General features: G+C 38.9%; 1 protein-coding gene across 6 annotated transcripts in view; it reads left to right on the top strand.

Moving 5' to 3' along the window:
- Nucleotides 1–26,710, top strand: part of Eya4 (EYA transcriptional coactivator and phosphatase 4) — a 263,877-nt gene that overhangs the window by 26,735 nt on the left and 210,432 nt on the right. The gene's annotated exons all lie outside the window — the stretch shown is intronic.

A 26,710-nucleotide genomic window follows, 5' to 3' on the forward strand; every position in this document is an offset into this window, starting at 1 on the left:
ATATATATATATATATTGGTTTTGGGATTCTAAGGCCATAAAACCGACCAGTGGAGATGTATTCTGTTTCTACTGAATGATGATATCACATTTTTATTTCTCCCTTGATTCTGTACCTTGGAAGGCCAGTGGGAGAAAGACAAGGTGTTGAAATCATGGTGTGTGTTTGAGACAGTCTGAACTTTTATTCACTTCCTTTATAATGTTTTGTTCCAAATATACGGGAGGGTATACCTATTCTTGGCTATCAGAAGCATAACAGGAGAAACTATACAATTAGCATGCGTTTTGCTCATTTTATGAATGACAACCACATTTCTCAAGGGTATTACTTATTTTACTAGGTTTATTGCCAGTTTTATGACAATCCGCTGAGGATTCAGATTTCCTGAAGAGAAAGGCTGTATGTGGTCTTTCCTCCTATCTCATTAGGAGTTCAGTGACACATTGTTTAGTGTGTGCCACTAGCAGGAGGGAGGGTTTCCCCACACTCCTGGAGACTGTTGCCCAAGCTGGTTGAGCACAGCTTGCGACATCACAGGGAAGAAGACATGCACTTACCAAGAATGTGTTCTGCAGTCTGATATGGGTTTTTTATGAACTGGCATCACTGTGAATAATCTTAAAGTCTAAGTTCTCCACCAGACAGCTGAGGCTAAGGCTCTTGTTGTGAGAAGATAGTTCAGAGGAATGTTTGCTTTGGTGTATACCTGGCATTCTAAACTGATTTCACTTGTTTTTCAGTTGATATTTTAGAAATGATTGCCAGGCTTTAAATTTACATACAGACATGAGCACAGTCCATTTTCATCATATATTATTATTCATTTCATGTAGCTTCAGTACAGGAAAAAAAATGTAACAAAGAAGAGTCGCAGTATTATGAAACTAAGAAATCTGTCAAATAGTGGAGATGCTATTCTGGAAGATTGCCTAACCTCTTTTATAAAGTAGACGAAAATGACAATGAAGAGGCATGGGCTTCAAAAATTTTATTTTTCCAAAATGCTGGCTGTATTGAATTTAAATATTATAGCATAGAATCCTAACAAATGGATGCTAGTCAACATGGCTGCTTTCTGTCTCCCCCATGCCACTGCGTGTTTTGGGGTCTTCCTGGAATCAGAGGTCTGCAAGTGTGGCCGTGTACCTGAAAGTTAGTAGTGGATGATGGCAAGAGGAGTACTTGTGATCTGTACTACCTTCTTATGCACTGAAAGTCATTTAAAAATGTGCACACTTATTGTGTATGTGTGTGTGAGTGAGTGTGTTTGGTGACCGACTTGTTCCTCTTTTCCAGAGAAGGATTTCTGGGACATGGGAAGTAAGTACTACAGCAAACAGAGCCCTAGCAAAGAGGATAGTTGACCACATTGGGTTGTGCGTATACATAAGAAGGAAGTTTTGTTTTCAGTGCAGTTGAGGTTAAAGAGAATGCTTTTGTATTTTAATATGCGTGAGGTGTTCTCCAAGATGCTCCATATCATCTTTTAGAAAATAATATCCAGAACTTGTAAATAATGTATTTGTAATAATCCCGATGTCCTTCCAATGCTATTTCAGGGTTGCTATTTTTTAAAATATGTTTTCTTAAAGTTTCCAGAGATGCTAATGTGCAGCCAGATTTGAGAACCAAAAAATCTAGAATGTCCTTCCAGGCCTCTCAGCTTGATCCTATTTGCCAAATTTAGATTTAGAACACAAAGACCAATCTGTTCAACACATAAATGTTCAAAAGGACACTGAGAGCTGCTAAATGACTTGCTCAAGTTGGCGTGGCTGGCCTGTAGCAGAGTTGGGACTCCACACTGGTCTTCTGACTCCAAGCCCAAAGCTCTCTGTGTGACATCAGTATGCCTGGTCATTTTGGGGCCTCTTACTGTGGTATTCAGCACTACAGAAATATAACAATACCATTCTTTGTTTTGAAATTATTTCTATTTGAACAAAATCTTTAAACAACTTTGACTTTTGTGGAATATGTTGATGTCTCATAAACTTCTTCACTTGATCTTAGCGATTTACATAAACTTCTTGAAAAGTGGTAGGTAGTTTTTATTGAAATGTAGAATAAAGAGGGGCAGAATTAAAATACAATGCATAATAAACTACGAGGGAATATACTTAGATCATAGCTATTTTATTTTAAGCAGAATTCTCTCTCTAAGCACAGATACAACAGTAGGTGTCATTTATGTCACATGCACACTCCATCCAGAATTTTCTATACCTTCTTCCCATCCTCACCATATCTTTGCAGTGTAATTCTAGAGGCCAGTATTTTACACATGACAAAACTCTGGGTTAGCCACGGTCAAACTGTTGTTTCACATCAGAGATTAGACTTGAACTCACTTTTGTTTGGCCCTAAAACTTGCAATGCATTTTGCTTGATGCAACCTAGTAGGGGACTGAGCTGTAAAATCAGACACTATGGTGTTTAAAGACCTTATAACCATTCAGAATTTAAACCCTTCTTCATCTTTAGCATGGCGAGGAAAATAAAAAGATGTTACCTGAAATGCTTACACGATCCTCTTAGACTTTCAGTGTTAGTTCCTAACAAATATGTGAAAGGTTAAAGAGGACACGTTTCATAGTTTAATATTCAGTGATCTTTCATTTCCTACGGGAAATACCTGCCTGGAAGTTTATAGTTCCACAAACTCAGCACATATGAAAACTAAACTCACCATATCTCTTCTTGTACAGTTTATCTCACTTGTCCTGCTAATGCCCTTCCAGGGCAGTTATTGTACATCTCAATGAAGAGCATCTACAGCTATGGAATAGATTACAAGTGAAAGTAGGTAGTCATTTTCCTTTTCTTCACTGCCATCTCAACAGTCTACCAATTCCTAATTTTACTCTTTCTCAAAGCTGTTCTCTTCACCGTGGTTCCTTTATTTTGGATCTTTATTTTAACTCTCAACTGCTTTATGTTACTTCTAGGGTTGCCTTTTAAAATACCTTCTTGGTCACCATCTCTGCTCTCCTTTTTGTCCTTCATGGGCCCATTCCTGCCCATAGACAAGGATTATGTGTGTTAAACCACAGGTTTAACACTTCCTCTTTTATTTCCTCCATCTGATGCTGGCTTCTGCTCATTCCCTGAATCTCCCAGGTTCTCTGAGATTGTTGTAGAGCTTCTTCCTACATGGGCCTCTTCCCCTCCAGGGTAGCCTTCCATTCTTGATGATTCAGTGTAGGTTTTACTCTTTCTGTGCAACCTTCTCAAGCTTTCCCTTGATTCACTAACCACGTGAGCTGGCCATGATGGGAAGCCACGTTGGGTCAGGGCCTCTGCAGTGCGCTGTCGTGACCTTTTGGCATTTACCTCTAACCCAGCACTCACTCCTCAGATCTGAAACCTGATCTGTTTACTTGCTTTTCTCTCCACCAGATTATAAACTCCTTAAGAGTAATGGTGGGTCTTCTTCATCTTGTAGTTTTCCTTCCTAGCACTCTTCTTGCTGATGTTCAATACATATTTTCTTCAGAAGCTTGTATATGCTTTGATGAGGCATGTAAATGAATGGGTTACATATTTTAGAAAGTCAAAATATTATTCTCAGACTATGTTATGTTTTTATGAGTTCATATTTGATTCACATCTAAGAAAAACTATGATGAGGCCTAACACTAGATTAACCACATATTTGGTCCTTAAAAAATTCTTTTGCAATATGTACGACTGTTATTTTGCTGTTTGGTTGTTAGGAGACAAGCAATTAAAAGTAAGATTTAAGTATCATAAATAGTCTAACATTTTATCAGACAATTCTATATTGGAGCTTCTCATTATATAGAAGCAGCTTGAGTTACAACCATTTATACTGTTCTACTATTATTAATTCTAAAAATGTTATTTTCATTAATGGAAATGGCCATAAATCTAGGTCATGCATAGCAATGTCTGTCTTTATATTGTGAAATGCTATATTTTCTGTATTCATATGTATGATGGACAATGAGTACTATTTCTGTAGTGTTTTTATAATGTCCTTATACATTATGATACTTTAAAATTTTGTTTTGGTGGAGCTGAGTATTACCACAGACCTCATTCATTCAGATCAGGCTGAATATATAGCCTAAATTTATGATCAAGATGGAAGGTTTGGAAAGAAAAATGGTTTATTAATTTTAACTAGTATGTGTTACAAAATAAAAAATAAGTGGGTACTAGGTAAAAGAAATAAAATGGATTTGTTATGGTTTGCAGTAGATTTTCTTGGTCTAAATGTTTTATATATATATATATATATATATATATATTCCTTTGTTTCAACCTTGTTACTAAATCAGTTTACTGATATTACTGATGCTGTGTTTCAGTAAATGAGTGTATGAGTATCGTTTGATACAATTTACATAGTATATGTTTCAGCAATAGTTTTGAAATTCACATGCATTTCTAGATCTAGATTCTGTCTATTTGCCTGTGCAGAGCATGCTAATTTAATGTCTATAAAAATTCTAGAGCAATTTTAGTCAATTAATCTCTTTTCTTTTTGTTGTTTTCTCTTAGACTATCACATGACTGATTATTACTCAGCTCCTTGTTTGTAGAGGTTCTATAGAATTTGATTATCACCACTACCCCATGTTGCTCTGTGAGCTCTGGCTGTTGTATAGAGTTGAACATACCATCAGACTTATCATTCAGACATAGAACTTCGGAATCAGTAATTTATGCCAGTGTCTAAACAGTGTACTAGAATATAATTATTTTGATTAGTTTCAAATACATTTTGCATTTTTATAATATTGTATTATAAAACAGAATATCTGATTATTAGATTATTCTTGGCCACCCTAAATCAACTTCATCAGCACTCATACTTTAATTTTAAGTAATTCTACTTAGATGAAAAGATTATTCTTTCTGAGGCTCCAGTTCAGCTTGGTGCTTCTGTTTCATTTTTGTTTTGGTACCAGGTATTGAACTCGGGTCCTTGCACTTACAAGTCAGGCAGCGGAACCACTGAGCTAAATCCCCGGCCCCAGTGCTTCTGTTTCTGCTTGGAAGAACTTTACCTTTAAACTAGTAAAAACCATCACGTTTACAACACGTATAATTTTTATACTTTCAAATGGACAACATATTTCAGAGTTCTGTGGAATTCTGATCAAAGCTGTATCAGTGTGGAAAGTATTGATAATTCCCAGTTGCTAATTATAGCTTTACTTTGCAGTTATTATGAGAGAGTATTTGAACTGGCAAACTACAAGGTGGACAGTAAATATATTTTAAATTTTTATTAATCACTAAGAATTTTTCTTTTAAAGCAATTCTAATTCTGAAATTCTATATTTTTGTGTGTTTATTAGGATTCCTATTTCTATAAATTCCTAAAATTAGAATATGATTTGTTAAAATCTTTCTAAAAATTTCTGAATACATACCATATAGAGGAGAGCTCCGTGTACTATGGATGATGAAAAGAAACAGCAGTTGTGGGACATTTGTTAAGATCTGGAGAGTGAACATTATATCTTTCTTCTGCCAACTGTGGTTGTTAGTAGAGGTTGCCCATTTGAGAGAGACCTTAGAGATGATCAGCATTGTCAGTTTAGTGTGATCTGCCACAGAGTTTTAAGGACTAAGGATGGCACTAGAGCTTCACACGTGCTGTTTCTGGGATGGATCATTGTCAGGATCCTGGGCAAATTATTTTGATAATGCAGATGTAAATAAGAGCTCTCATATCTTTGGGCACCAAACGTTTCTTACATGTATTTGATGTATGGTGTCTGTTCAGTAATTCTGCATTGTGAATTAAAATAAGTGATTGTTTATGGTAGAAATGTGATTTATTTCTTTTGTGCTTCGCTCTATGGATCTCGGGGCTGGAATAAATGAATGGAATGTTACTTCTGCTGTAAAGTGCACAGCAAATGAAAAACTCCATTGTTGTAAAAGCTAACGTTCACTGATTGGCACCATACTAAATGCTTTGTGTGATTCATCTCATTAAACTTCACAACAGCTCTACATGACAGGCTCTATCAGAACCCCAGTTTAAAGAAGAGTTCACCACAGCTGAGCTTAGATGTCCTGCTGAAGGCTGTGACAGCTAGAAAGCTATTCTGACAGAATGTGAGCTCCTGTAGTCTTGTGCCAGAATCCATGCTGTTAAACACATCACCTCACCTGCTTTGATCAACATAAGTGGTTTTCAAACCCTACAGTACCTTCGGTGTTTTAAAGTAAGCATTAAAACTCAACTTGGTCTCTGTTTATTTAAATGAAGATTAAAGGTTTTAAATATCATGAGCCATGGTGAGAAATGTAAATTATTCCACCATGATTACAAATCAACCCCACTGTCTTCGTTGCTAAACGTTTTACCAGGCAGTTGTATGTTAACAGTGTATGGACGAAAATTCAGCAAATTCAATTAACTAAATATTTCAAGATTACTTTCTATCTTCTAGGAACTTTGCTCAGGGAAGGATGAAAAGATAAGTACAATAGAATTCCTATCCTCCCTCAGATTTTTGTTTAGCTTAAGATTATATGTTGTATCAGGTTCTGTTTTAAAATGAGATATGGATCTACTATTTCAATGAATATTGGCAGAACGCTGCTGTATTGGAAGCATGGTTTTAGACGTTGGGAAGAGTTGGTAAGCAAAATAGAAAAAATTACTATGCTCATAGAGCTTATAGTTATTGAGGGGAAGCGGTAAACAAATATAACGTGTCGGGTGGCAATAATGCAAGGACTGGAATGGTAGGTAAAGCAGCAGGAAAGTAGGAAGTGCTTGGGGGTAGGGTGGGTAAGTGGGGGACTGCTGCAAACTTGGGGGAGTGGTCAGGAACATCTCACTGAGCAGATGTCATGGGGGTGAAGGAGAGGGTTCCGTGAATATGTGGGCCAGGGTTCCAGTGAGAGAAAGAGCGACTGAGAAGTGAGGGAGTGGTGTGCACGCTGTGTCCAAGGAAGAGCATGGATGCCTGGATGCCAGTGCTGCTGGCAGTGGTAAAACACAGCACAGATGAGGCCTCAAGAAGAATCTGCATGGGGTTATGGAGGGGCTTCTGGGCATTCTAAGATCTTTTGGCATTTTCTCTGAGTGACATGGAAGGCGGTTGTTCTTGAGAAATGGGAAAAGTGAATGTAAAGTGACTTCTAAAAGATACGGCAGAGAACTCTGGTGAAAAGAGGCAGCACTCACTCATAGGAACCACGCAAAGTGCTTAATGTGATGCATCAGCAGCAGTCAGACAAAGAGCTTAATGAAGGTGTGTTGTAACTTCAGTTTGTTTGTTTGGGTCCTAGGGATTGAACTCAGGACCTTGTGCTTGCAAGGCAAGCGTGGTGCCACTAAGCTAAATCCCTAGCCCCCCTGACTTCAGTTTTTAAAAGTTCACCCTGGCTTTTATTATGAAAATAGACGATGAGGACAAGAATGGAAACTGGGTATTGCCACTATCTGCATGAAAAATGGGCAAAGTAGCAGTGCAGGTGGTAAGACGTGACTGGATGAAGAATCCATGGAAGATGGAAGTAAGACGACTTTCTGATGTGTTCTGTATGGGTTGTGAAAGATGGGAAGGAGTTAGAGATGACTTTCTGGTCTTTTTTTTGAGCGACAAGCAGGATAGAAGTTAGCATTTACTGAGATGGGCCAGCTTGGAGGGAAAAGATTGTGTTTCCACCAACCCGTTCCATCATCCTCTTTCTCATTTAGATAGGGCTGTGAAACAAGTTCTCGCTCACAACACATAAAGGAGAGGCTATGAGGATCATTTCCAGGCTGAGTTGATGAGAAGTCCCTGCACGAGTTTTTGGTCACCTCACCGTGTGCTCCTGGAGTGACAAGTGAGGACGAGGTGGCAGTACAGATGGTAGGAGCCCTGGGATTGGAGAATGCCATGTTGCTAAGGCACTGCATGGAGGAAGATCCTCAGCAGCAGCGTGTGAATGAACTAAGCTGACAGAGACATGTGACATTTTACCTGCTACTAGAGTGTTTGATTGGAACTGTCGGTGAACCAGATGGAGACATCTGGAACTTAGGGGAGTAGATTGGACTTGAAGAACAAATTTGGGAGTTATCATCATATCATTTAATGAAAGGATATTGGTTGAAATTATCAAGAGACTAAGAAAGGACAGATAAAAATTTAAAGATGAAGATTTTGGACATCCCAAATTTAGAGATCAAGGAGGTGACAGTTTACACTAGATAGCCGATGGATCTTTCTGCCACATACACATAAGTATCGAGCTATGTCCTAAGTATGTTACCATATTCTGGAATTCCTTGATGTGTTTTCTTCCATGGTTTCCCAAAAATCATGCATCTGGGTACTGACTACTGAGTTCACCACCATCGGGGAAAAACCCCAGCGTAGAGAGAGGAATGAGGCATCACTCACTTCTTTGAGATTTTCATCAAAGTAATACAGACCGTGAAATATTTAGAATTAAAAACTTCACTTAGCCAACAAATAGTTATCATTTTCTCTTTGCTATATTTCTAGAAAAGTCTAGGAAAGACTTGATGTACATCAGTTTTCCAAACTCAGAACCCTTGACAATTCGGGTTGGGCGATTGCTTTCGTACCGGTGGTGGGGCTGCTGTCCTGCGTTGTCTGATGGTCAGCAGCATCTTTGGTACCTACCCACTAGATGTCAGTAGCACCCCCTTTCTTTTTTTGTGATAATCAAAAATGTGGAGTTCTCATCAAGTGATTTCTGCAAGGAGAAGGGGTGGCAAAAACCACTGACCGACCTTACACTTACTTTGAGTGAATTTTTTATGTATAATCTTGCATTCTCACAAAATATTTGAAGAGATGACCCAAACTTTAAAAATAATATGCTGTAATAAGTTATCGAAGGAACTAGAATTAAAAGACAATGACATAATGCAGAATTTAAACAAGAAAGCGAAAGAACCTTGTAACAATAACAGAATAGAGTGAGAAGTGCTGTGCTACCTGTGGGCAAAATCTGTTAAAAAAGGGATTGTAGATACGCTGAATTAGACCTCCACTGGGTCTTGAAAGCTGAAATGAATTTAACTGGATGGAAAAGGACCTATCGTGGCCTGGGGACTATTAGGGCTAAAGTCTTACTGGAGCAAAATATAAGCTATTAAAACCTGCCTAGGAGCCATGGTGGATTGGAATTACTGAATCAGAAGCTTTGTGAGTATGAGGATGTAGCAGTGGGAAAAGGGTGAAAAGGCCTGAGCTAGACAGAAAAGTGCTCTGGAGCCAAACTGAGAAGCATACATCTCTATATGTAACACAGAACAAGCACGATCCTGGCCACCCAAGGTCATGAACGCAACTGGAACTTTATGTGTGAACTCAAAATAGCCTCAAATAGGGATTAGTGAACTTTTTGTCTAAAGGATAGGGCAGTGAAATATTTTTAAATTTTCTGGCAAATAGAATCTGTGTACCAATTGTTTACCTCTCCCGTTGTTGAAATGTGAAAACAGTCACAGGCAATAAATAACTAAATGCACACGGCTCTTTTCTAATAAAACTTTATTTACAGAGACAGGAGGAAAACCATTAACCATACTTTGCCAATTGCAGTAGAGTGACAGTAGATGGACGACAAAGGGGAGAGGATCAATAGAAGAAACTTGAAGACAAAGCTTTGCTGAACTTGATAACTGAACAGGGGTAACAGGAAGGGGAAGGGATAGGAGAAAGAAAAATGATCATCCTGGAGTTTCAAACTTAGGATATGCTGCAAATAAGTTTAAAAGCAGGGGATGGATGTATTTAAATTTAGGATTTTGGAGAACTCTGCAATTGCTGAAGCCCACTTGGGTCATGGGAGATATCTAGGCTAGCCCTGGGGTGTAGAGTTATATTTTCCTGGAGGAATGCTTAATAGAGGAGAAGATATCCAGGGAAAGGTATCCAAGGGCAGAAGGACAAGGATGAACCTAGGAGACTATTGTACTGTGTTTATGACGTGGAAGAGGACGATGGATCAAGAGAACAGAGAAGAGGCAGTTAAGGAAACAAGAAAACCATCACAGCACTTCTTCAGAGCCACAGATCAAGATAACTCTCCAGAGAGTGCTCTGTGTGGTGTTTCAAGCACAGAGGGACTGAGAGTGAGGCTATTTTGTTTATTGGTTAGAAGGTTATCATTGGCACTTCAGAATGAAGTCTCCTGAGAGCTGCTGCAAGAAGAGACATTTCAGAAGTTCAACCCAGGGATGACAACGAGGAAGTGAAAGAGAGCTTGCAAGCTTACAGAGAGAAGCAGAACAGTACTGAAGGGAGCACTCTTTTTCCAACACCGGGAAGATGGTGGACGGAAGCGCTTGAGAAGGAATCCATGGATAACGTACTCAGGTTGCTGAAGAAGGGACAATGGGGCTCAGTGCGGGACAGAACGAAGGTAACTTGATGGGGGTCGGGTGGCACCTTCTGGCTCTTGAACTGTCAGTGGATGTGTGTATCCTCGAGAATTCCAAGGCACTTTGTCCTGATGTTTTGTTTTTTTTCAGTTAAGTAATGAAGAAACCAAATACATTCATTCACACGATGTCAGGAAGTGCGCGGAAGCAGGGTAGGATGAATGGCTTAAGTAGTATAAAGAAGACTTGCAGTGGCCATTGTTTTAAAAGATGTAGGTTCATAAACTAACACATTTTCCATTTTCTCTTAGCCAAGTGTGTCTCCTTGACTAGGGTTTAAGGTTGTATGTTTGCACTGGATGTTTACCTATTTTGCACTGCAACCATCAGGAAAAGAAAAGAGAAAAATAATCATCCCTGTGGTAAATGAAGATGCTTCTCAGTATCACTGGAAGGAACTGCTTGCGCTATTTTTTTAAGAATATGAATATCTTCAACCAAAAAAAGAATTTACTGTTGATAAATACAATTGGGTCAAACTTGAATATAGAGTTAAATTCAATTTATTTGACATTGACTTAAAAGGCACTTGTCTCAAAGTACTTGAAAATTACTTCATAACTTCTTGAATTAAGGACTCATTACTATGCTTTTTAGGATACGGTTATCATTGTATGGGTTAATGTGTTAAAAAGTTCACACTAACTTTCTTGGCAGAAGTTGGGCTAGTGAAGTAGAAGAGGACTACAAAAAGGAAAAACAAACTAGAACTTAAACGAAGAACAAACATTGCTTACTTTGCTTTGCCTAAGCTGCAGTAACACATGTGGGCAGCAGATTACAACCAGAGTCTGAGCGCCAGGTGCCCATAAGCCAAAGTTTATGTAATGCTTGTTGTATGCGTCTAAGTGTTATAAATATGTGTACACATAGTGTACATAGGTTTATTAACTCATTTATTCTTATAGCAAGTTCTGGAGGTGGACACTATTGCTGCCTCCCAGTTTCCAGAGGAGGGGTGACCCAGTTAGTGAGTCGGGGAGCAAGACTTTTACCCAAGAAATCTGGCTCCAGAGTTGCGGACAGTAACTGCTAAGTGACTGGACTGGGAAAATACCATGTTTATTTTTCAGTCCTCCACCCTGGCTCATGCCTTCCAACAAATTTTAATTTTTATACATAAAAAAAAATATCTGGTCTGTGTTCATTTTTTTGCATATTAACACTTTAATTCACAAACTTTTCATACCAAAGACAATGTGAAAGGGATAAACTGAGGACAATATAAAATAAATGACATTTATGTGTCGCTCTAATGATTTAGACAAAGCAGTTAAGTGGGATGTGGTGTCTGTACTGGATTTTCTACAACAGCACCTTCAGAAAGATTGAGAGACAAGCTCCCATTTCATACATTAAATGCCTCGTGGACTCTTCTTTGTCATCTTGCTGTACTTTATACAGAGGGTAGAGGACTTAATGCATAGGGACAGATTGCACTGTTTGAATCCTTTATTTCACAGGTATACAAAGAGAGACTGAGAGGCCCTACGTTTCTTATCAGGACAAAGGCATTAGCAATAGTGCTGCCATATTTTGAAACAAGATTATTTGACTGACTTTGTCAAGCTCAGTGCTAAAATACGAACACCTTTTTCATGGAGCATTTGCTAATATTTGGAAATTAAAGACAGCTCCCTGAGAATTACAATGAATTATCGCCTAACTCAAAAATTGAGAGGTTAGTTGCACTCCAGCCTCTACTAAATTTGGCAGATCAGGGTCATTTAGAAAAATTCAAGGAAAGCTGTGAAGCTCTTTATTTTACTTGTTTGTTTTTCTCCTAGTTATTATTTACTGCTCATTCAGCATTAGCAGAAGAAAAATAATTTGGCTGCTAAGTTACTCTAGTGTGGGATTTCAAAGGACCTTATTAGAGAGAGATGTAATTTCATCCTCTGGGCCTTTTATATAACAGAGTGCATATTTGGGTTACTTCATTTTGACCCGGAATTAAACAATGGATTTAAGCTGTGAGCAGGAAGTTAAATTATTTACTTAACCAAGACTGAAAAGCACATTGTGGTTGTTTTTCAAATTGCTAAGGAATTTTTTTTATAGTTTATATCTTTATAGTCTTATTTTAGCTAACTCACTTGTCTATAGCTGCAGCTATTCTGCTCATGTTAATTTTCTGGATTTCACAAATCTTACCAAATGTATACATTTGATAACTATGTGTAATTAGTGATTTTTAAAGTGATTATCTTTGGAAAAGGGCTATGTACTTTGCATGGTTTTGTGTATTACTGAACTACATCAGATCATAGCTTATTTATAGTGTTCAATAATGAAAATAAGGAGTTGATGTCACAAGTGGTAACGTCACATCAAATATCAATATTAAGGAAAGTAAGAACAAAGCTTCCTAAGTTCAAGATACAGAGGCCCTACAGCTTTGGTGTTGGGAGCATTGTCCTAAGATGAAAAGGCATGGTGTGGCAGGCTGCAATGCCTCCTTTCTTTTTCAGAGTGGTCACCTCCGATTACTCTCCTCAGGACTGACTGCTTCTCTGTTCCCAGAACTCTGATATTTGCATATTATAATTCATCCTGATTCAGGTTTGGGATGATTGTTTCTTTCCTCTCTGTGAGATTGTGGGCTTCTTATTTTCTTTCCATGAAGTAAAGTTTTCATTGGCTGTGATCCCAGCTAGCCTGATTTTGTTTCCCCTCTTTGTTTTTGTTTGTTTGCTTAATATCTTAGATTTTGAAAGTCATTCAGAATTAAAAGACTGGCATGTTGTCCTAGGAATATAATTTATGAGGGGAAGCCTTTGTGAGAAATTACAAGAGGTGTTTAAGTGTAATTAACCTGTTATGCGTGGTTAAGAGGCTTTGCTAGAGTGCTTGTCTGTTGAACATTTACACTTGTCCCCTGTATCCACAGATTTGCTTTCCAAGGTTTCAGTTAACCTATGGTCAACTATGATCCAAAACAATATGAAGTAGAAAATGCCAGAAATAGTAGTTTACAAGTTATAAGCTGTGCACCATTTTGGATCACACAAGGGATCTCATCTCTGTCCTCTTCTTCGCACCTAGATGCGTCCTCCTTCTGTTCCCCATATTCCTGCCATCCACTCCATGGCCTGTTAGTTGCTTGGTAGCTGTCTCAGTCCTAGGATTGGCTGTTGCAGTGTCTGGATCTCAGTGGTTGTGTTCGGGTAACCATTGTGACAGCTTAATGCTGTGTCACTATGCCTGTCGTTCACCACCTCACCACGTCAGCATCATGTCATCTCCCATATTACAAAACGCAGAAAAATGACCATGGCGCAGAAGTTTTTCTTTTGTTTCCCTGCCCACTTGTTTCCTTTCTCCCTTCCCTCTCCCTTCCCCTTCTTTCCTTTGTTCCTTTGCTCTTCTTCCCTCTGCCCTCCCCCCCCCTCCTTTTGCTCCCTTCCTTTTCCCTTTTGTTCTGAGTTAGGGATCTCACTGTATGAACTTCTGAGCTCATGCAACATTTTGAGAAAGAGAGAAACTATATTCAAATCACTTTTAGTACAGTATATAATTACTTTTCTATTTTTAGCTATTGTTAATCTCTTACTGTGCCTACTGTATAAATTAAATTCTTCCATAATTATGTATGTGTAGAGGAAAAACATTGTGTGTGTAGAGTTCATTTCTACCTATGGTTTCATGCTTTCAGTATAGGTCTTAAAAAGTATCTATAAAAGTATGGATGGACTGCCATAGATGGTATTTGCTATAATGTATCTCCTTACCTTTTGGATGACTCAGACACATGTCATTATGTATAAATTACTTCTCAGAAATATATCAGCAATCATCAGTCGTTGTTTCTGATTATGCGTACTGATTTTAGAATGTTGAAACAATTTACTACTCTTCAGGGGAGTAAATTTTGTACCAAATGTTTCAGGTTCAGTAAGGTTAATATTTTAACACTAGGCCAATTTTCCCTCTCACCTTATTTCATTGGTGTGTGTGTGTGTGTGTGTGTGTGTGTGCACGTGCGTGTGCTGTTGTTTAAATTGTTTATACAGTGTGCTTATTTTAAGCATTTAATATCAAATAGCTTGAAAACGAGGGGATTAATTGGAGGCCTTCAGAATATTGTTGTTCATTATATGAACATGGATTCAGTATTGATTTCAGACGGGGGATTGTTTGCTGTTAGATTCCACCAGAGTCAATATGCCAACCTTTATACAAGGAAATTTGGGAGAAAATGTAATCACAGTGCTTTGTTTCTCCATTTCTGGGAAAATAGAAAATTAAAGAATTGATAGAGAAGAAAACATTTTGTGTTAGTATTTTATGGACTTTAAAGCATCATTGAATTGTGTTTTTGGATTCTGCATGAACAGGATCACCCACACCCTTTGGAAATTTAATGTTAGTCTTTTAGGAGAATCTTGCATGTTTAAGCTGAGGAGGCCATGGAGGTCACACAGTTCAGTGTCATTTAATGGTTATAATTAGATTATACTAGGAGGTACCATGAGTACAGTGAAGTATAGGAAAGAACTTGAAACCTACTGTCATATATCACAGTTTTTGGAATTTCATTGCTCACTGGTAATTTACTTGTGAGATCTTTTTCTTGCACTGTGTTTCTGACTTCTCTCTTTCTTTGATTCCTCTTGTATCTTCCCCTCGTTTCCTAGCATTTTCAACTTTTGTTTGTCCTCAAGATCCTCTATCCCTGTTACTTTATTTCATACTAATTCAGCTCTGTTTTTGTCACACCTTCAACAGCTGCCTAGGTCCCAAAGCTCTGCCTTTTTCATCAAAAAAAAAAAAAAAAAAAAAGTGAAAAGTTGCTGCTTTTAAAAAATTGAGACACATCACCTGAAAGCACTATTTTTCCTTTCTAATATAAATGACACATGAAGATGTGTTTAGTTAGTAATACTTAATTCATGTGTCAGCATACATTTAATGAATTTATTTTCCATTTTCATGTGTAGAAATGCTTTGGAAATAGGCAAAATTTCTACTATCCATAATATCTCACATATACCTGATGGGTGAGCGGTACAGTTATACTTAGTGAAGGAGAACAAGCAAAGGCAACAGGGCACTCAAGGAGGGATGCGCTGAGTGCCCAGAAGAACTCCTTGAACTCCATCTCACCCATGGGACGCCATGTCACAGCCTGGTGCTGCCTCATCTGCTCCAGGCTGCTTTCCTCACCCATGACCTTCATCCTGACCTCATCCCCACTGTCACAGAGAACTAGAACCATGTCAAACAAACTTCTCTATGAATACACCTGTTCTATTGCATGGGTGGTGATGATAGCTGTCCTTGTCACCTTTGTCATCTAAAAGCTCTAAAAGTCTCTCTTCTCTGGTAAACTATATTAAGGAGGGCTATTCACAGGCCAGTCTTCACAAGAGACTTATATGTACTTGAGTCAATGGCTTAGGACACAATCTATGCTTTAGTCTACTGAATAAAGTCAAAGAGAAAAGATATTCCCAGTTGTCCAGGATGCTGAGACAGGGAAATCACAAGATTGAGGCCAGCCTGGCGAACTTAGCAAGAATCTATCTCAAAAGAAAATCAAGAAAGGACAGGTAATGCAACTCACTGCTCCCTAGATTCAGCCCCCAGTACAAAAGAGAGAGAGAGAGAGAGAGAGAGAGAGAGAGAGGTTAATCCTAAAATTGACTAATATTGCACTGGTTAGAGATTGCTTAACTTTCTCTCTTATCTGAGTAGGCCGGAATATTGTATTTCTTATGTCTCCATGTTATTAGACAACAAATATGAACATTTACCCTTATATTATGTAGTAAGTGTAATTCTAAGTATATGTAAAGTTTCATTATATTTAATTTTTTGTGTCACAGTTAATACTTTGAGCTGTAATGGGCTAAACATGGAAAACTTGTATCAATAGAGGTTTTTCCCATGTTATGTAAAATTAATGTTTCATAAGGTATCTACACTTCAGAATGATTCCTCACATGGTCAGCTTCAGAATTATGCTCTCCATCTGATTATACATACAGGTGTTTTTCCCTAGTGTGATGATACTGGAGTTGCTGATGAATACTAGCACTCTCAACCGACTTAGAAAAATGTACATTTGAAGAATCTCAGCTAGACTTACTGTCTATTCATAGAGCAGTGAAACTGGCTTGGAAATAATTCTGCACTATAAGACAGGGAGACAGAGTGGGACGCTATCTCCAAAAATAATTTTTAAGACATTTATTTTTCATTGTGCATCTACTTATTATTCACCACCATGGTGTACATATGACATATAATTTTCATATATATTAAATATATATAGACATCTACTCTTTTATCCTTGTACAAATTACAATTTCAACATTTGCATTCTCTTTTTTAAATGACACGAGTGTGGAATCTTAGTGGTGCTAAAATCTTTGCCCAATTCACGTTGATATTTGCAAAGAAAGGATCCAGCTTGTATTTATCATTTATTCATGGATTCATTAGACTAAGATTAATTGAATTCTCCCTTGTTCCAGGCAGGGTTATAGATACTGAAAATACTATAGTGGGAAAAGACACTAAGTTTAAATTTTCAAGATGGGAAAAAGCGAAATATACATATTTGTCAGGCTCTAAGAGAAACAATATGGAGAAAGGGCGCTGCCGGGTAACAGGATGGTGAGCAATGGCACAAAGCGGTTTGTATATTTCTGTAGGTTGGTGGTCAGCAAAGCTGCTTTTTAGAAAACTCATGGGACCGGAGGCCTGCGTCAGGCAGCATGAGCATAGAGGAGGAAGTAGGACGCAAAAGCAGGGAAGTGGGGACCAAACCTCTACGCCTGGGCCAGGACTCTGGCTTACACTTTGAGAGAGATGAGCTTCATGGGAAGGTTCTGAGTTTGTGTCTGACACAGCATGACTTCACATTTCAGATAGAGAACAGGCTGACACATAGGGCAGGTTCTGGAGGACGAGTCGGAAGCTGTGGCAGTTGTCCGGGCCCGAGATGACAGTGGTAGGGGCGGGAGTCGTGTTAGGGTTCATATCCCGGTGTCCCCCAAAGCCTCCTGTGCTCATAGGCGGGGATTTGGGGCGCTTGATGCTCGTCAGTGGTCTGGTCAGCTGATGCGCTTAAAGGGTAAATGGAGTGTTGAGAGGCGGAGCTTGGGCAGGGGAGGATCCCTGGGGCGTATCCTAGGCGGGTCTACCTCTCCCTCCTTCCTTGATCTCTCGCTGTTTCTCACCTCCATGCCATGAGCTGTTTCTCCTCTGCCACTTAACCTGCCCTGGAGCCAGCTGACTGTGCACTGAAATCTCTTCAAACTGGGCCAAAATAAACATCTCCCTTCTTTAAGTTGTGGGTATCGGGTATTGTAACTCAGTGAGGACGACGTAACTGTGGCAGTAGCGTGAAGTGGTAAGATTTGCATCCATGTCACAGGGAGAACCACGCACGGGATGTGCAGAAAAGGTAGGGTCAGTGATGACTGTGTTTTTTGACCCTAAGTACTGGGGTGAGAAAGTGCTCACATTCTTTCTGGTTCCTGGAAAATTATCTTTTTCTCATTATGCACTTTATCAGGTGTTCTTTTGTTTTAATAGCTATTTTGCTTTTTATTAATATAGCTATGAACGTCATTATTTGGGTTAGCCTTTGTGATTTTGTTTTTAAGTTCATGTTGTTTTGAACTTTATTTGTGGGAATCTTGTGAGACTTAAATTTAAAATATGTTCCTCAAGAGAGAATGTAAATTTATGTACTCTTGCCATATGCCTGGAAACCCTATCATCTAGGTCAATTTAAATTAAATTTTGATTTAGGATTTGTTTTTGGCTACGCATGTAGAAAAATTGAATGATTGCGGGCTTGTGGTTAGGAATTCTCGGGAAAAGTGTTTTCTTATTTTCCTTTTCCCTCTCAGCCAACATCAGCCTCCTAACGCCATCATTTTGCTCTGCAAGATGAAACTTTTTCTTTATCACTGAAGATGCAGTGCTTCTAGGATCCCAGCTTGAGGTGAATGTCCCAGGTTTCCGTGTTGCAACATGCACGGACTCCTGGTTTTGCTTGAGCAAAATCCAAGTTCAGGTGTGCTAGGGACTGAGTTGAGGGTGCTCAGCCTTTGCTCACCAACTCTGCAGAATTTTCAGGTCTTTAAACGTCAGTCCTTAGTGGTATTTCCTCACTTTCCTGATGTCTCGGCTGCTGCTTCAAAGATATTTCATTTTTGTGTAGCAGTTTTTACAATTGCTGTCCCAGGAGGAGTCTCTCTGGACATCCTGTTCACCATAGATCTTGCTGGCACAAGGCTCTACACAGGAGAGTGTGATCCAGAACCACCCGGAGTGTTCAGTTTTCTGAGTAGATAACTGCACTCTGTGGAGGTCCTTTTCTCTACAGCCATTTACTCAGTGGTGTTCGTATTCACTCGTGATTATTGTCTTCACTGCTATGCTGAAAGATACATTGTGGCAGTTTCCAGATTCTACTGTTGCTTCTAAGTTTATTAGTTGCCAATATTATATAAAAATAATTTTTTCCAATTGACCTTTTTTCTCATATTATGGCTTCATGGACTATTTCAAATTCAATGTGTTTGAATTCTTTTCCATCAGGATTGTTTTGATGCTCCAATTGTCCTGAATTTGTTAAGTGGGAGCTTTCTAGCTAACTTCTGAGGGCTTTTGACATGCCTCACTTGAGCCTGTCTTTGCTTTTTTGGCAAAAGTTATTCTAGGGCTGGTTTATACTTTCCTACCTCCAGATCTGAAATCAGCCAATTTTTTAAGGAGTCTTGCTTCTTCTGATGAGAAATCACATTTATAAGCTAAGATTGGAATTTTAGATGGTCTCACTGCTACCAAATGCCATTGAATTCCTTTTTACTGGAAAGAACTAGAATATCTGCCTGCCTGCCTGCCTGTCTTTCTGTCTGTCAAAATATCTGTTCATCCTTCTTACATGATGGATACCCAGCCCCATAGCAATTTTTTTACTATTGAAGTTGTGACATTAAACCCTTAAAGTCAAGCTAACATATGACTGTCTCTCACCATTGCTTGACAAACAGAAATTTGTGCCGTGGCTATGATGATAGTGTGCTTTATGATTCTCATCGTCTCCTGTAAGTGTTAATGCAATGAAAATACCACAGAATTAACAAAAATGTGGCTGACGATAGCTCCCTTTAGGAGCTACTTTCTTTTATTGAGTGGTATTTATTTAGTGTATACATGAATCATATGTATTTGTTCAAAATGTATTCTAACCTGTTTTTTTTTTTTTTTTAAAGTGTTACCTTCTTAAGCTGACTGCAGTCATTTTAAGAATTGCTTTAATTGATAAGAGTGCTAGGATGGAGGAATATCATGACTAATTTCTCATGACGTAGCTTTTCAAAATTTTTAATGAACATGATAGATCATTCCCACAGCTGTTTTTCTTGATTTCTGCGTCCTCTGTGCCCAGTTATTTTTCCAGTGCTTATATAATTAAAAGCAGTGTTTTTTTCAAAATTCTTAGAAACATCTTGCTGAAGGCCAACTCTAGCCAGGCCTTGACTTTTCATACCACATGTTTCACATTTTACACACTTTTGACGATAATAAGGCTGGCATATCCACGTGAGTTATGCTGTTGAATGTGATGTGTGTTTGAGTTTAGTCTCTGTGTGAGGATTTATGGAACATGTGTAATTATATAATCATAAGAGGATTATATTGACTCATCTCGATAAGAGACTTTAACTATGTGAAAAACTATTCATTGAAAAAAATCCTTTACAGAAAACTTCCTTAAGGAAAACATGATGAATTAATGATTACCTTTTCAACATTGTATGATTTGTATGAATAACACATGATTCTAACCACAGTTATCTTTGGCAGTTGAGATTTTCCTTTGGGTGCATTGTGAATTTCCAAGTTTCCCTTGATGTACCAGGATTATCAAGATTGTAATGAGTTTCGGATGCTGTGCATGCACACGCTTTTGTGTTTGTATGTGTGTGAGTGTGTGTGTGCTTGTGTAAAGCAATAGTTAACTATAAAGTGAATAAAAATGGTTAAACATATGATGATAATAACTATCATTTAAAAATGTCTTTGGCGTATGTTTGGGACACATAGTGACTGCTTTCATTTTGTGGGCTTGCTATATATCACATCTTGATGATTTTGTTTCCCTTTCTTTCTCACCCTCCCCTTTCCTTGAATCTCCAGATCCCTTCCCATCTCTACAGAGCCCCTGTCTCAGGCTTTTAGCATCTCTTTTAGTTTGCTCTTTCAATTACTTATAATTTGGGTCTCTTGTGTTAGAGACACCAAGAGATATTGAAGCTTCTGTGTCTGCCCCATTTCGCTTAGTAACAGCCACGGTTTATCAAGCATTAATTGCATATGAGGCACTTTAAGTATTCTGTATGCCTTCATTTAACTTCACACAGTCATATAAAGTAGTTGATATTTTGTTTCTAGTGCATAGATGAGCAAAAATGGGAGTAGTTTACTAACTGATAGAAAGTAACAAAACCAGTCCATGGTGGGATTGGCATTGGGACCTAAGTTCAAAACACAAGGGCTTCTCTTCTGGGTTGCGCTTCATTGGCACTGTCGGTGGCCCCTGAAGCGCTCACTTAGCCAGCAGAACTTTGGTCCGTCATTACTTCGAGTGAAGAAGTGCGCTGGGCTGCAGAGGGAGAGTGGACAGTGACTTGATTGTAGTTTCTCAGAAAGGAGCTCGGTTGTGGGCTGGGCCAGATGGACAGTGAAGTAGGGGTGAGTACCTGTGCCTGGGAGGAGGAGCCGGAAGCATCGGGTTGACTTCTCGGAGGAAGGCCCAGAGGGGAGGGGGGACTCCAGGAAGACACGGAAGCTTTTGCAAAATAGGGTGCTGGATAAAGGAGCTTCGGGTGAAGCAGTGTGAACAGAGGAGCACTGTGACAAGTGCATAGATGGCCACAGAATTAGATGTGATTATTTTAACCAAAATCTCTCTAATACCGGTGTGGAAATTGTGTTGAGTGGGGTTTCCAGTTAGGAAGAACAGACTGCAGACAGCCAGGACTCCCTGATCAGCCTTCATTCTCATAAGGGATTAAGAAAAGTTTGCAGGCCCACGGGTCACACTTTATTACTGAAATTATAGTGCTCCAAGTTGTTTAGGGGCATGAGTATTGTTATACACAAGAATTAATAACCTTTTTGCTGCATATTCCCTAAATCATTGCTGTATTGTTGAATGCATTTGGAAATATTCAACTAGAAACTTTGATATTCTATAAATAAAATGATATGACATTTAGAAATGGGAAGAAAGGAGCTAAAGGTGTAGGGAAGGTGGGATGGGTAGGGGAAGGGTAATAAGGGAAAAGGAAAAAATGTGAGATAATGAAAAGATGGAAATAAAGTGTTTGTAGATGGGGAGGGGAGGAGGGGGTGAAGGGAGGGCAGGGGTAAGGGGAAAAAATGAGAATCAAGACTTGTCGTGTAGAGGTACAAGATCCCAACAATGAGTGTAACTGTACTGTATCCCTAAAATGTACCAATAAACTCAATTAAAGCTGAAAAAAATGATATGTAGCAAATGTCCACTTATTCTCATTTCAGTTTGTTTTTAGTTTACCTATTAGCTTCCACTGTGAGGTGGAGACTTTAAGAAAATAAGAAAGTAAACACATTACATGCAAACACATAATGCACTTATATAAAAACTTACTTTCGATCCATTTATATTTAATCCCAAGGTAGTATAAACTTTTAAACAGTAGGCTCTGAAACTTTCATAGACAGATAACAGCATTGTTATGACATGATGATTATGTTTTTATTTATTAAGTTAAAAACTTTTTAAAAAGCTTGTAGAATTTTAAAAAACTTGCTACAGCAAAGAAATATTGTATCAGGGCCATTCACAAATAAATGATTTATATTATTAGTCTCATGCAGTAGTTTGCAGATTTTTCTCTGTAAGAAGACCAAAAGTAAGTATGCCTGGCTTTTATAAGCCATATGTTTTCTGTTGCAACTATTTAGTTCTGCTAAGGATGAAAATAGCCATAGCTAATACACAAATGGGTGTATAGAATATTATGTGCAAAGAATATTATTTGCAGCCATAGTGATGAGATGATTTTGGTGAGTGAGGCAAAGATTGTTCATCCATACTCTACAGGCCTTTTGCGGGGGGGGTTGTTTTTAAGTCTTAAGATACAAGCTTACTATGTAGTATTGTCTTTGGCTCTAATAGACGTTTAGCAGAAACATCTTCATATTTGATGTATTCTTAGTGATTCAGTGATACTCCTTAGTAACATACAATGATTTTTGCAGTTAGTGGAGCTAGATACATTTGTTTTGACCTTTATGTTATTATCTCACTTGAATTTCATGATGACTTGAGTATGGCTTTTTCCCTGGTAACTATTTCAGAGTTCCACTTAGTCCTAGCAAAAGGCCAGCTGGAAGCATGTACTAGGGATTGGCCAGTGTTAGAAAGCTGGAGAAACCATCGTTTATACTCTCTCTCTCCCCACTGCTCCTGAGATGGTGACCGTCCATGGGCCCCTGTCTTCCCTCCTCTGCCTTTTCCTGTTTCTCGATCTATTGTAGAGAGCTGGAATGCCACCATGCAGTAAGATTTAAGTTCAGGAATCATTCAATTATTTGACTCTAAATAGTTGGTTGGCTGAGTGAATATTTCAGTTTCTTTCATCCTTTCATACGTGGTTTAAGGTGAATTCTTTCACTGTTGCATAAAATAAAAATGTTACAAAAATATTAAACATAACGAGTTCTAGTTTTAACCAAATCAGCTTTCTTCATGTCCATTCTCCACGTATCTCATGTGTCACAGTTCTGGTTGCACTTGTTCTTATAATTCACATGGGATTTCTAGGAGGCTAAGAGTAGAAGACAATTGTTAGCACTTGGTTGGAGGTGAGGGTGAGGGAGGTATAGGCTCAGGGGAAATCTTACTTCTTCTATCTTACAGTGTAAATGAAGTCTAACTAGAACTAAAACTTCCCCTGCACAGAAGGTTCTAATACATATGTGGAATGAATGAATAGGCGCACATTCCTCCTGCAGGCACAAGGACAATGACTATGACATTGTTGGTAGCAGTAATTTCTCTCCAAGAACCCTCATCGCATAAAATTTCTAGTGGGTTTCAGTGGCCTTCCTTCAATTCAAACTCAATTGAGCGTCAATCCAGTGCTCAATATTATTTTAGGCTGTGGAGAATTCAGTTCTTTATTGTTTAATTGTCTAATAAGGAAGATACAATTTAATATATTATTTTAATAAAATGTGGCAGACACAAGCCTAGAAGAGTGTTCAGGCATGGAGTCTGGAGGAGGGCATCCCACTCAAGAATCTCAGTTGCAGGAAGATGAATGTTCTGTGTTTCCCCTAAATTTCCAGACAAATCCTGAAATATGAGCTCAGGAAGGCTAGGGATACAGCAGGAAGAAGAGTGGAAAGGCCTCATGCTGAAGGACAAGCCTTCGCAGAGGTGGCGAGGCATCATGGCATGCACCTGGAATCACAAGTAGGTCTTCATCGTCAGGCATGGGAGGTGGGTCTGCAGAGCTATGTTGGGGAAAGATCCTCGACAGCGATGTGTGTTATGGGAAAGAAACATGAACTTTGTCTCAAGGATTAGTGTAGCACAGCATTCAAGTACACATTCTAGAGAATGGATTTTATCTGCCTCCACATTTCCTGGCGGTCCAAACGCCTTTTGTATCAGTTAGCTTTCCCAATTATGAAGCACACTCCTGACACCCATGGCTTAATAGAAGAAAAGTTTAACTTAGCTCAGTTTCAGGAGATTAAGTTCATGCTCAGGAGGCTCTGAGGCAGAAGGCCACAGGGAGTAGAGGTGCTTAGGGCATGGTTTTAGTGACTGTATATAGTCCCCACTAGACGCATGCAGGAATGTGTTTGAGTGATCTGCTGGGTGTTTCTTAAGCCACTGAAATTGACATATCGGGATAAATGGTTACAGCCCCTCCTTTTCTCACTTGTGAAATAGGAATATAAATGATCTGTCTTCTAGGATTTGTTCATTCATTCAAGAGTTAATTTATGAATGCTTACTACATTACAGAACTTTCTAAGCATTGGGTATAGAGCAGTATACAAAAAAAGAAAAGCTTACATTCTGAGTGGGCAGATTAGTAAACAATGTATGCAGAATAGGAACCCCAGGCCCAGAATAGGAGTGGGCCAGAAGGGAGGGTGTAATTCTAAAGGTGTCAGGGAAGACTTCTTTGAAATAACTGAGCAGAGACCATAAGGCAACAAGGATCCACTCCGTAATCATACTTGCAAGAAGAGTAATGTTTAGTGGAAGGAGAAGCAAATGTAGACTCCAACCTGGGATGTGCGTGGCACGTCTGAGAAAGTCGAGGTGTCCCTAGGGCTGGAGCGGTGGAACTGACCGGGCAACGAGGTGAGAAAAGTAAGGAGACCCAGCACTTTTGTGTCATTGTAGGTCTGCTTTGGTCACCATTGTGACTTGGAGTGAGATGAAGCTATTGGAGAGCACTATGATTTGAATAGGGGTGTGTCTGCCAAAGGGCCACTGTTAGATGCTTGGCCCCTCAGGTGGTGCTATTGAGAGGTGCTGGGGACCTTTAAAAGGAGTGGCTTTTTAGGTGGTCCTTGTATCATTGGGGTGTGCCCTTAGAAAGGACTGTGGGACTTGCTTGCAGTGTGAATGTTTGCTCTCATACATGCTCTTTATGTGCCATCTCTGTGAGGCCTAAGCCAGTGGAGTCCCCAATCTTGGACTTGAAGCTACCTCACTGCGAACCAAAACAAATTTCCTTTGCCTAAGTAACTTGTGTCACATATTATTATAGTGACATAAGATGACTAATATGGAGGACTTGGGTCAAGCAGTAATGTGATCTGTTTTAACCAGAGCACTTGGCCGCTGTTTTGAGACTAGGTCTACCTAGGGTAAGGGCAGAAGGAAGAGCAATTTAAGCGGCCAGCTTTTAGGAATGGAGTGGTGAGAAGTGGTACTTGTAAGGATTAAATAACTTGTAAATCACAATGAATAGTGCCCGGCATGTGGGAGGCAATCAATAAGTGTTAGCTAAAACTTCTACTTATGCTCAACTAAGAGGGATTAACATTCACTTATTCTTTGAGTTTCCCTTGCTGAGCAGAATGCCTGCTTTCGAGTAGATGAACAAAATGAACACGACTCTGGAAGCTGAGTGAGAAAACATATGTTCCATTACTATCTGAGACATGACAACCTTCCCGGCAGATAGCTTTTACTAGGAGTTAAGAACAGGGATTTTGCAGGCCAAGATAATACTGTAATCGCTACCATTTAGTGAGAGCATTTGCAGTGCAGGTTCCTCAACTTGTTTGCTTCTCAATCTCCTCAGGATCTCAACAGGGTGGCTATTGCTACCCAGTCTCTGCACATGAGCTTGCCAGGTAGTTGTGTTCAAAACCACAGAATTAGCACATGGGAAGCAGTTCTGTCTTTTTCAACTATGTTAGACTGTCTCTTCTTACCTATTCAATTTCAGGTAGATTATTACAAAACAAGCAAACAAACAATAATATTTCAGGAAATAAACATTGAGGGTATTCCTCTTATGTTATATATTCCTACTATTTGTAACCCTTAAGGAATCGTGATTGTGTCTGCATATTGTGTGTGTGTATGTGTGTGTGTGTGTGTGTTGTAAGGATTAAATAACTTGTAAATGTACATGTGTACATATCTGTTTTTCTACTTTGGGTCAAACATAACCATTTTCTATAGTAGTTTTAATGCTGCTACAAAATTCTCAGTCCTTTTCTCTATCATGCAGATAATACATTTATGTTGTGTGATTATTCTAATAAATTGCAAGCAAGGATAGGAGCAAACGGAGGTTAAATGAGTTGCCAAAGATATTACCTAGATGAGTGGCAGAGTTTCTATGATGCAGAGCCTATGTTCCTGTGAAAAGAGCACATAAAGCACACAAAATAGTGCCAGAAGGGACCTTTGGGACAGAGCACCTCATTTTGCATACGAAGAAATTGGAGGTCTAACAAGTTGGGTGAGTTGCTGATAGCCAATAACTGGTAGGACAAGTCCTGTAATCAGCGCCCCTCACTTTCATTACCTTGCATGGTCTAAATTTGGTCAGCTCTTTTTCCAGGCCAAAGTATATCTCCCTAGAGGAAAAACAAACACTCCTTTTATTCTCTCAAGGTATCTGGATAACTGACTGTCTTAATGTGGTGTTATTAAGAACTGAATCTTCACTTTGATGGTCTGGCTTGTATCTTTCAGTTATTGTGTATTTATGATATGGCAAATCAGTATATTCAAGTTCTTGCTT

Source organism: Fukomys damarensis, unplaced genomic scaffold, assembly GCF_012274545.1.
Source record: "Fukomys damarensis isolate Sample0158 unplaced genomic scaffold, DMR_v1.0_HiC HiC_scaffold_14, whole genome shotgun sequence".
Taxonomy (NCBI): domain Eukaryota; kingdom Metazoa; phylum Chordata; class Mammalia; order Rodentia; family Bathyergidae; genus Fukomys; species Fukomys damarensis.